Consider the following 13,004-nt stretch of genomic DNA (forward strand, 5'->3'; position numbering starts at 1 on the left):
GGGCTTTTCGTATTCCTGAATACTTTTTGGTGCTATTGAAAATATATTATTATTCCTTTCCCTGTCATTATAGGCTCAAACGAAAAGTGGTGGAGTTCTAGCCTTTGGTTAGCTTGAACATATGCAGTCTGAGAGAACTTGGTCTGAAAGGGAATGAACTGCAGGATGCATGAGTGAAGGAGCTGATTACTGAGATTTCACTGCTATTCATATGCAAATCTGTATTTTTTTTTTTTGAATTCAAGTTGGCTGCTAAGAATGTATGCTTTTCAATACTGTATGAGATAATAAAAAGCGGGTATGCTAGTAGAGAGAGATGGCATGAGGATGACTCTCATCATTAATCATAGCTGTTGAGAATCCTTCTGGGCAAAGAGGTTCTTTTTAAGGTGAGTGATGTTGAAGTTGTTGCTGCAGAAGTGTTTGCTAGGGGAGGAAGTAAGCTGGTGGACTGAGTTATTGTCTTGAATCTGGTGGTGAAGATGTGCTGAAGTGCTGTTTTGTGTAGTTTGTGTTTCATTTTTAAGTGTGGTTATGAGAGCAGTGTAACACTAGTCACTGAACTAAATGTGTTGGTCGACATACTCCTACATACATTGACCAGGCATAAAATTATGACCGCTGAGTGAAAAACATTGATTATCTCTTCATCATGGCACCTGTTAGTGGGTGGGACATACAGTATTAGCAGCAAGTAACATTTTGTCCTCAAACTTGATGTGTTAGAAGCAGGAAAAATGGGCAAGTGCAAGGATTTGAGCGAGATTCACAAGGGCCATATTGTGATGGTTAGACGACAGGGTCATGGGCTACCAAGGTTCATTGATTCATGTGGGGAGCGAAGGCTGGTCCGTGTGGTCCGATCCAACTGACGAGCTCCTGTAACTTAAATTACTGAAGAAGTTAATGCTGGATGTTTCTGGACTGTTTTGGCAGCATAAGAGGGACCAACACAATATAAGGCAGGTGGTCATAATGTTATGCCAGATCGGTGTATATGTATATGCATGTATATAATATTATGTCAGCCTCAAGCACACTTCCAAATAATCATCAGTCATGGTAAATCAATATTAGGACTTAGTCTTTTTTTATTCTACATGAATATTGACATAAATAAGTGGAGTCACTTTGTTTGCTGAGGTTTTGTAGTAGCTTGCGTGGATTTGACTGTGCATGCGTGGTGATCCGTGTGTTAGAAGAGAAGAGATTTCAGACAAATGTCATATGGAGGATAGATGTTCATCTAACATCTAATTAACTTTTTTCTTTTTAATGGCATGCGATCTGCCCATACTATCTTTGAAATCTACAGGTTGATCACAAAAAGTTTTGCATTCATGACCATGAGACTGCAACTACGAGATAAAAAAGCAAGTAAGTAATTAAATAAATAATAATAAAAATATAAATAGTATAATAAACAAAAAACAACCAAATAAATAAATAATGCAGAGAAGGCATTGACGGGCATGGGCCTTCAGATTACTTATTGAGGAAAATAAAAAAGCAACCATTGAATGTTTTGTATGCTGAATGTGATGTCTGGATGATGTCTGCTCTTAACTGCTTAATTACTTGAAACATTTTCTAGAATCTAGATAGTAGACTACAGCAAGCGTGATAGATCTTTAAACTTTATTTAATTTGGAGTCTATGTTGTTTTCCTTCCTCGTTATGATTAGTGGTTAAGAGCCACTACTGCTTTCAAACAACGTTTACCTCACACACGTGGTCTCAATAACAGTGATATATGGAGTGTGTACCTTTTGAGTACCTTCTGTGAATGTGCTGTTTTTATAAGGGATTATAATACAGTAAGATGAGTGCATTATCATAATTGTAATCCTATTTAGCTGCCACTGCAGTGGGAGCTGTGGATATATTAAATGAACGTATATCACACGTGTGTATATATATATATATATATATATATATATATATATATATATATATATATATATATATATATATATATATATATATATATATATATGTGTATATATATATATATATATATATATATATATATATATATATATATATATATATATATATATATATATATATATATATATATATATATATGTATATATGTATATATATATATATATATATGTATATATATATATATATATATATATATATATATATATATATATATATATATATATATATATATATATACACACACACACACGTGTGATATACTTATCCTTGACCCCAAATCCTTGACCCTCAAGAAACAACTGTCCAAGAAAAAAACATTTTTGAAGATATTTTGAAATGCTAATCTTTCTTTAGCTTTTGTACATAATACTTAAATAAACACTAGAGGATAGGCTATGCTATTCAAACAACAGATTAGTGTTACATGTGGCAAAACAGGAAGTAATCAATACTATAGTCAATCGTAAATCTGTGGCTCGAAACGAATACAGACAGCATTAACTGGGTATTATCTGTTAAGTTCAGAAAAGCAATTGGTCAAAATGAGTAAACGCATATACAGAAATGCTAAGCATGTACCAGGCTAAAAAGTCTATTATTAGACAATAGAAATGCATGATAGGAAGGAGCAGTGAAGCAGCAAGGGACTGATAAACAATCTACTCAAGGCTTAAACTTTTGGCATTTTGCGGTTTGCATTTAAACGAATGTTAATAAACAGTCAGTGAACAGTGAATAGTGATAAAACTGTAATAAATGGACATTCGAGCCCACCCTGATGAGGATGGGCTCCTGTCTGAGTTTGGTTCCTCTCAAGTTTTCTTCTTCATGCAGTTTTCTTTGAAACTGTCAAAACTGCTTATTAGGGTCATATAGGCACTAATATATACATTTTTACACATTGTTAAAAGTGCAATTTAAATAAATCTGAATTGATTTGATTTGAAAACAGGCGTACACAATGTTTAAGAGCTCAATGACAGATCTAAAATCGAAAAAAAAAAAAAAAAACAAACAAAAAAAACAAGCTATATCCTAAAAGAAATGTAAATATTTCCTGCGAGATTTCCATAAAAAGGTCTGCATTGAACAGCTCTAAACCCCGAAGACACCAAGACACCGCATGAGTATCAACTCTACCTTATTGCTAGAAATGTGAAAGAAAAGAGAAGTAGATGAATAAGGCTCTATTGTTTTCGTTGACCCTGAAAAATGTTCTGCCAGGCTGTGTGGAAACCATTCAGGTGTTTATGTGAGGTGATGTAATAAACCCTTGACCTTCACTGAAAATTAAGTGGCACAACCATTGTGTCCAGATGGTTTCTGTGAGCCTCTGTGTGCCAGCGAGATGGCACTGGTACACATATTAAATGCTTAATTGCACAATTTCTTTAATTATAATAGCGACAAGGGTTTTATGTTGAGTGGGAAAAAAAGAAACAAGCAGCGTCACATGACCAGTGCAAATGAATAAATGAATGAACACAAATAAATGAATGAATAAAATAATGAATGTTCAACGAAACATGAAATATCTAACTCTTTTATGTTTTTTTCTTTTCTTTCTTTCTTTCTTTCTTTCTTTCTTTCTTTCTTTCTTTCTTTCTTTCTTTCTTTCTTTCTTTTTCTTGAAAACTTGCATCCAATGAAAAGGAGCTAAACATTTTACCCCCTCGTCTTCATTAACTACTAACACTTGATCACTGCTACAGCTTCATTTAATAATAAAATATTTCACACACCTATGTACTAATAAATGTGGTTATTTTAGCACTTAAAGCAACTGAAACAAGTGTGCATGGATGTGTGTGTTGGTTGTGTGTTTTTGTTAATAGTACTAGTGTAGAAGATGTGGTAGCTTAATGAATTCAACTCTGGCTTCAAAAGTCATTAGTTCAAATCCCAAGTTGCCCCTCCTGGGCCCCTGAGCAAGGCCCTTAACCCAATACCTGCTCAGTTGAAAGAAGGTCTCTCTGGATAAGGGCATTTAAAAAAAAAAAAAAAAAAGACATGTAAATTTTAGTGCTATCATGAAGTGAATTACACAGATAATGAGTGGTGGTCCAGTGGGTGGGACTGATTTTTTTTTCTAGTTTATTACATTTGTTCTAATAGCTTAAAACCATTTACCTAAAACTATGAAGAACGTAGTACACACAGTAGTACATCGCATGGAATTAATTTGAATGAAATGGTGTATTGTGAATGTATGGTCAAGGAAAAGACATCTAATTCTTCGCTAATTTTTTTGGTTAATAAATCGTAGTTCAAAAAGCACTGTTGCTGAATATGTGCGACACTGTAATCGTGATCGTGACCTTGTAATGAAGGTCAGAAGGGAACTTTGCTGACAGATTTGAAGACGAATTACATATACAGTACACACTGAACATAGTGTGTTAGTGTGTAGGTGACCACAAACATTTTCTTAATCAAAACATTTTCTTCCTCACTTTCACTAATAGCTCTCTTCCTCATCTGAGCTGAAATGTGATTAAATATGCAAATGACTTATTGGTTATTTTGGACAGGATGGTAATCTGTTCCACAGCCAAACTTCCTTAAAAAAAAAAGATTGATGGATGACCATCTGATCAGTGTATTATCGGAGGAAGATAGGAAATAATAAAGCACTTATGTGATTTATAACTCTCAGCAATCTGCAATTACAGTAGATGAATACTGGTAATTAATCACCGCATGCGTAAGATAAGCTCAGCAAGGACACAGGGAAGCGTTAAAAATTAAAGCAAAGTATGTGAAAGGCACAGTAAGTTACAAAAAAGACATGATTCAGGTGCTTGTATATATAATCACAGTGAATATAGCCAGTTATTAGGCTGCTAATCGGGTTTAATCTAATTCAGACAAGTCATCATAGTTGTCCATAGGTACGATTTGTGACTCAATCATTCATTCTAATAACCAGAGTGATGAAAATAAAACACTATGTGCTTTTTTTCCTGCAACTTTATATGTAATGGTTGAATTGCTGCACATAAGGTTAGCGTGGCTAGCGTGCTAATCAGCAGGTCCAGTCAGGTGCTATACGTTTTACTATGTCTTATTTTACTAATCGCTTTTGTCATTGTCATTTTTTCTATTTTGATTTGTTATACTGTACCTCATTACATTTTGTCCTTCCATTTTGCACATCTACAAATATATAACTTTTTTTTTTGAAATACCACTTTCACATTATCTAATATATTTTTATTTTATATCATGTAGAGTCTGGACATTGGACCTCTTTGAGTGTTTAAAGGCTCTGGCAAGGAGAAGCTGGTGTTGGATCTGCGATGTTCTCAACTGTTGAGTTGTTTTATGAGTGGTTCAGTAGCTCTTGGATCCACAATTTCAAATGACTGTATAAGACTGTAAAAAGATCATTACTCATAATCTTACACTCCAGTTCTCATGTTAGTTCTCACTCTTTAGTGTTCTGTATAGTTTAAAGATTTATGATCACACTCTTGATGTAACCCAAATGAGGATGGTTCCCCTTTTGAGTCTGGTTCCTCTCAAGGTTTCTTCCTCATAACATCTAAGGGAGTTTTTCCACAGTCACCCCAGGCTTCATCAAGGATAAACACACATCATTCACTTTAATTCTTAAAATCTGTAAAGCTGTTTTGATACAATATCTGTTGTGAAAAGCGCTATAGAAATAAACTTGATCTTGACTTGACTCATACTGATAACCAACTCATGAACATTATTTCAACACATTTGCTATACAGTATATTCTTTCCTATTTATTATTTATTGCATTCGGTTGTAGTAGCTAAGCTGTTAAGGCATTGGACTTTGGATCAGACGGTCATGAGTTAAAATTCCAGCCACACCAAGCTGCCACTCCTGTGCCCCTCTCCAAGGCCCTTAACCCCATAGCTGCTCAGTTGTCGCTCTGGATAAGGATGTCTACCAAATAGCCTAAATAAATTACATTAAATAAATGTATATACTTTCATGCACTACTTTCTGCTGGTCTATAAGATCTATATATTTTGCAAAGTATTCTGACTGTAAAAATCTTTTCCCTTTCCTTTTTTTAAATGTTTTATTTAATTTATATGCGTACCTAGAAGCTTTTATTATCAAGACAAAATCCTTATGCGTGAACACACTTGACAATGAAACCTTTTCTGGTTTAAAACTCACAATATAGGCACATAATCATGTCCTCTCTCATGAATTGTCTCTCTGTCTTTCTCTCTCACTTATTTATGCACATACAGACATATATACACTATAGAAAAACTTAAGCATGCTGTGAGGTGAAGGAAAAGATAAATAGGTTCTGAAATAGAATGCGATAGATAGGCAACAACATGTCACAAAAATCACATTGACACCTTCCGTGCTTCCTTTGCTGATCTAAAAACTCATTGCAACCTGACATCTTCTACAAAACCAACAAAACAATACAAATTATGGAAAATTGCAGTTAAAAAAAACAACAAGCAGAATGAACCCTGGATCACCAAACAAGCAGGTTTATTTCATGGTCATTGTGCAACAAACCTGAACCAAAAAACATATGCTGTTCAGGAGTTCATGATCCAAGCACTGCCAGCTGACACTCTTGGACTTTTTAAATTCAATTAAGTTTTATTTGCATAAGGTTTTTAGCAATAGACCTTGTCTTAAAGCAACTTTACAGAACTGAATCAATTGCAAATAGAAATTTTAGCATCATTAATTAGTCCATCTAAGTTTATCTATAATCATCCTTATCTGAATGTACAAAAATTATAAAAATTCTAGTTTCATCCTTGTTGACAGAATCAACTCTTCTCTGATAGACACTTGATTAAAAAAATGCAGTTCATGGCCGTAGCCCCAAACCAATTTGGTAAAACCATCCAAGCTAATCACAGTCCATATTTATCCCCAAGATTCCAGACTTTAATCGTCTCTAACAACCTTATGGATCATTAGGCTATTGAGTTTTTGTGCTTCATTATAGCTGAACTTTCATTGTGACTTCAACCTTTTAACAAGTTGGGTCATTCGAATTTGATAATTTCACGATACTGCAGTTTTACATATGACAATAATGATTTGTAAAAAGTATGAATGAATTTAAATTTCAAACAACGCCTCTGACAAAAAAAGGAAAAAAACAACAACACAGCTGCAATTCCCAACATCTGGCCTGCACTGAAATTTTATTTGTATAGTTCAATTCAATTCAATTCCTTTTTATTTGTATAGTGCTTTTAACAATGAACATTGTCTCAAAGCAGCTTTACACAGATAATGTGGTGAATAAAAGTGAATATGTTCTTTATAGCACTTTCAACAATAGACATGATAAAGTGGTTATAAAGTCGTATACATTTAGTGCCTATACATTTTTTCCATGTAATTGTATGTTTATCCATGAATGAGTGAGCCAGTAACCACTGTGCCAAAGAAAAACTCCCTGAGATGGCATGAGGAAAAAACCTTGAAAGAAGCCAGCCTCAAAAAGGAACACATCCTCATCTGTCTATTCATTACAGTTCTATCATTGTAGAGGTGTGCAGTGATAGGTGCTTAAATGCAAAACTGTTAATGCAACCTGTGGTCCTTTAGCAGATTTTGCAATGATTTAAGACAGATGCTCACTGTGCGATTTTGGCAATGATTTGGTCCTCTATGAAAAACTGTGATAATCCTACAGGATTCCTGTTATTCTAGACTAAAATCTGTAGTCTTTAAACTCTGAAATTGTCTTAGATCGCTGCTTTGACAAGTTCACTGACAGTCGATTTAAGGCCATTACAATCATTTTTTTCCTCCTATGATTCTGGGAGTGTCAAAAGATTTCAGACTCTTTCCTGCAGAGAGATTTCTGCTACGATGACTGTCAAACCAGTACCAATATAAGCACCAAACTTGATGCAAGTAGTTAAGGCAGTGGGCTCTGGATCAGTAGACCACAAGTTTAAATCCCAGCACCACAAATGTGCCACTGCTGGGCACTAGGATTAGGAAATCTGCCAAATATCATAAATTGATGAGCGGATTGATGACCTAAAAAACCTTAGACCAGTCTTTTTCTTGTGTGTGTCAGTTTTTGACTGTCGTACAGTCTGACATTATGGTGACCGAGAACCTACTGTACAAGCGACAAGCACAAATTACTATAAGATTTGCACAGTGTGCCTGGCATTACATTCAATGCTACAGTTAAAGCCATTTTATTACTTTAAATCATATCCACATCCATGTTTTATTATCACTTCTCTTCCAAAGAACGGTAGAGAGAGAGACAGAGAGAGAGAGAGAGAGAGAGAGAGAGAGAGAGAGAGAGAGAGAGAGAGAGAGAATGGCAAAGTGACAAATATGTAAAAATTGCTGTTCTCTTTTACTTCCTGAAAAACACATATGATTAAAAAAATGACGTGATGCGGCTTCATTGGGAAAAAACATAAATGTCACTGTTTGGCTTGAAGGTTGGTAATTGAATGAGTCATATTGGTAACACTGAATTTGCTTTAATTAAATATTTGTCGAGTTTCCTTAATGCTTTAAAAAAATTTGAAGTTCATTGTGTTCACAATGTGGAAATCTGTTAAAAATTAACATTAGTCTTCAGTGAATAGTTTATGTTCTTGTGCATGCTACTAGTCTAAATCAAAAGATGTGAATTGACCAAGAAGGACGTTTACTTTGCTATGCAATTCCCAATAGCATAATAGATGAAGTACTGAAGGCTGTACATTAATGCTGCTAACATAGACAGCAGTATACAGGATTAAAGTACATTTTTCTATTCCTTGGTCGGGCTGTGCACATCATTACCCTTGTAGTAGAAACACAAATCATTTAAATGGTGACAAGATAAATGAGAAAGTGTGTGTATGTTTGTGTGTACAGTAAGTGTAAGTGTTTGCGTGTGTGGAGGGGAAATACCCATTATCTTACACTTATCAGTGATTGATGGTAAAAGTGTTTCTGTTTTCAAGATGAAGGACATAATAATCTCCCAAAAGTGTGCTCAGGATAATCATCATTTTCTCGCTCACTAGTTTGTGCTCTTTCTCTCTCTCTCTCTCTCTCTCTCTCTCACTCTCTTTTTTTTCCCCCTCTCCTTTATACATTTGCACAGTACTGTGTTGGAGGCACTGCTTGGATCTGTACTTTTATGTATTAAAATTGTATAAATACACACATTCGAATGAAGTTGCTACTGATGGCCTGTGCCTTGATGGCTTACGCTGATTCTATACTGTAATTACAAAAGTATTGGGACACCTGACTTTTAACTGTTAAACTGTTACCAAAAAGTCGCAGACAAGCAATTGTATAATATGTCTTTGGATACATTTTTCAGCTCATCTATATCAGTACCTGACTAAACTAACTCCTTAAGCACAAATCTCCACAAGAACACTCCAACATCTAGTGAAAGATCTTACTTGAAGAGTGGAGGTGACCCTAAGATCAAATGGGGACTAAATGTAGAATGGGATACGTTTGATTTTATGCTGCCCAAACTAAAATAAATTCCTGGAGAGATTAAGGAGAGGTTGTCCTACGATGCCTGTGCTGTCTTTGCTGATGAAGAAATAAGCACACAGCACACAGATGTATATCTGTGTGCTGTGTGCTTATTTCTTCATATATTATTTCTTCAGTATATACATATTTTCTTCTTTGGTTTAATGCAAACAACAGTCAAGTTTACATATATATATATATATATATATATATATATATATACAGTGAGGAAAATAAGTATTTGAACACCCTGCTATCCTTTGTTTGCAATTACAGAGGTCAAACGTTTCCTGTAGTTTTTCACCAGGTTTGCACACACTGCAGGAGGGATATTGGCCCACTCCTCCACACAGATCTTCTCTAGATCAGTCAGGTTTCTTGCCTGTCGCTGAGAAACATGGAGTTTGAGCTCCCTCCAAAGATTCTTTATTGGGTTTAGGTCTGGAGACATGTTGGAAGACCCAGCCTTGACCCATCTTCAATGCTCTAACTGAGGGAAGGAGGTTGTTCCCCAAAATCTCGCAATACATGGCCCCGGTCATCCTCTCCTTAATACAGTGCAGTCGCCCTGTCCCATGTGCAGAAAAACACCCCCAAAGCATGATGCTACCACCCCAATGCTTCACAGTAGGGATGGTGTTCTTGGGATGGTACTCATCATTCTTCTTCCTCCAAACACGTTTAGTGGAATTATGACCCAAAAGTTCTATTTTGGTCTCATCTGACCACATGACTTTCTCCCATGACTTCTCTGGATCATCCAAATGGTCATTGGCAAACTTAAGACGTGCCTGGACATGTGCTGGTTTAAGCAGGGGAACCTTCCGTGCCATGCATGATTTCAAACCATGACGTCTTAGTGTATTACCAACAGTAACCTTGGAAACGATGGTCCCAGCTCTTTTCAGGTCATTGACCAGCTCCTCCCGTGTAATTCTGGGCTGATTTCTCACCTTCCTTAGGATCATTGAGACCCCACGAGGTGAGATCTTGCATGGAGCCCCAGTCCGAGGAAGATTGACAGTCATGTTTAGCTTCTTCCATTTTCAAATGATTGCTCCAACAGTGGACCTTTTTTCACCAAGCTGCTTGGCAATTTCCCTGTAGCCCTTTCCAGCCTTGTGGAGGTGTACAATTTTGTCTCTAGTGTCTTTGGACCGCTCTTTGGTCTTGGCCATGTTAGTAGTTGGTGATTGTATGGGGTGGACAGTTGTCTTTATGCAGCTAACGACCTCAAACAGGTGCATCTAATTTAGGATAATAAATGTAGTGGAGGTGGACATTTTAAAGGCAGACTACTGTATATTCATCTTGACTAAATAAAAAATATTTTTAAAAAAAGTCAAATTAAAGAATAAACAGAAAAATTAATATTATCAATAAAAGACAAAACTTATTTATAATATACAGGCTGGAGACGAGAACCTAAAAACCCTTCCTGCTCTTTGAAAAATGGATATATTTCTTTTAGATATGATTTAAAGATGTATACAGTGGGGACGCCTTTATGACAAATCTTCCACCAAGCTGCCACAGGAAAGACCCAGTAAACTTTCAACTTATTCCATCTTTGAACTTTGAGCTTAAGAACAAATAACAAACCTTGAAAGGTTGTGAAAGAAGTGTTTTCTCTTTTCAGAGTCAAGCAGCTAAATTGTGGGTGGTTGAAGATGATTTGAAGATTTTATTACAACCAAAAGCCTTGATGCAAAGTGCAAATAGACATGACAGACAGACCTGGCCTTTTGTGAGAGTGGATTGTGGAAATCATGTGCACTTGGTCAGAGACCTCGTCAGGGTCTGAGTGGCCAGATTTTCTTTTAATTGGTGTGTGTGTGAGACGTGCTCTGCAACAAAGACCTGGATCTGTAGGTCCAGTCTGATGGGTGTGGCCATCAGTAACATTGACCATACAGAAACTTGCATTGTTCAGCCAGAATGGTGCTATCTGCCACACTGGTTCCATAGACTGTGGAGGTGCTGTACTGTCATCCCTAATACTGGCAGCATTGGAAATATACACCGGTATACATTTAATCAATTATGAACCAGTGCATCATAACACCGGCAGTGCATCAGTGGCAGGCCGTGCATTTAACACCTGTCCACTCAATCCACTTCTTAATACTATTATTATGAAACCATGTCTATAGAAGCCCATCAATATTATACAGAAATGCAGTACAGCAGAGTCACAGACAGGTGCCTCATGCAGCAAGATTGAATGGCATTAATAAACTAATAAATCCACTGAACATAATGCAACAAGTCTCCTTTCACTACAGCCGAAGCTGCATCACCTCTAGCTGAAGGACCAATATGATCCACATGAAATGTCCCCAAATTATCTATTAATTTTTTGCTTCATTTTACATTTTTCTGGGGATTAAAATGGAGGCAAGTTTTGTGTATTTGTGCAAATTCTACTGAAAAAAAAAAGCAAAAGTATAAACGGTTCATGAAAAGCTGAACAACTATTTTGAACTGTTTTGGCCAAACTTCCTTATGGTGTCCAGTTTTTTTTTTTCAAAAAAGTTCTTCTTAAAAATGTCATTCATTTGCAATTTTTGTAACTATATCTATCATATATAATAGCCTTCCCAATCTGTATATATTTAATATAGGTAACTTTGTAGCATATGCAAATATTTTACACTTCCAATGCACTTCTGGTTAGACGCTAACTGTGTTTTATTGCTTTGTACTGTAAAATGTGCAATGACAATAAAGTTCAATCTAATCTAATTTCATCTAATCTAGAATGCTGATGCAACACACCCAAGAGAAATGCTACAAAATGAAGAGAATAAACTATTTGAAATAATTTTTATACATATTCATAGAACAGAAATCAATAATTCTCATTTAGGCCACCAGAAAAGCTGGCTCTGATGGTCTGCCACTGTGGTCCATCACCATGTCCTCAATTGCTTTGCTCTGTCTGTGAGCCGAACTCGGAAGTGATACAGAGCACTTCATGCTCTGTCATAGGTGTTCAGCATTAACTCAACCAAATGCCTTGTATACCTTTGCTGTGGAACAGCATGTCCACTGTCTAATTTTATCAGACTGGTAAATATGTAGCTCTTAAAAACATAAAAAAAATAGGTATTTCCTCACTTGTTTATTTAAAATAACACCATGGTGTTTTTCTGCACTGGTATTAGTCAGGAAATAATTACATATTCATATCCTGATGGCTTCTATTTCTTTTCTTTTTTTTTTTTTTTAAACACACCAGTGTCCCTGGATGTTCTTTTTGTACAAATACTGACACATGCTTTCTCAATATGACTGATAGTCACTGTGTTTTTAAATGAACACTGAAATGGTCTAAGGGTCAGCATTGGCAGTTTTATAACTGGCACTGTTGCTGTCAGTATTCTTGCCAGATTTTACATATGACTAACTATTGCAACTGTTGAACTGTTTTTGAATTGTCTGCATAATTGTAATAGCTCTGAGTTCAATTAGAAAGGCTCATAGCATGGGAGCTTTACATGCATACAGATGTTTTGGGGGGAGGTAGTATTTCAGTGATTAAGGCTCTGGGTTACTGATTG

This window comes from Silurus meridionalis, chromosome 1 (genome assembly GCF_014805685.1).
Source record: "Silurus meridionalis isolate SWU-2019-XX chromosome 1, ASM1480568v1, whole genome shotgun sequence".
Taxonomy (NCBI): Eukaryota; Metazoa; Chordata; class Actinopteri; order Siluriformes; family Siluridae; genus Silurus; species Silurus meridionalis.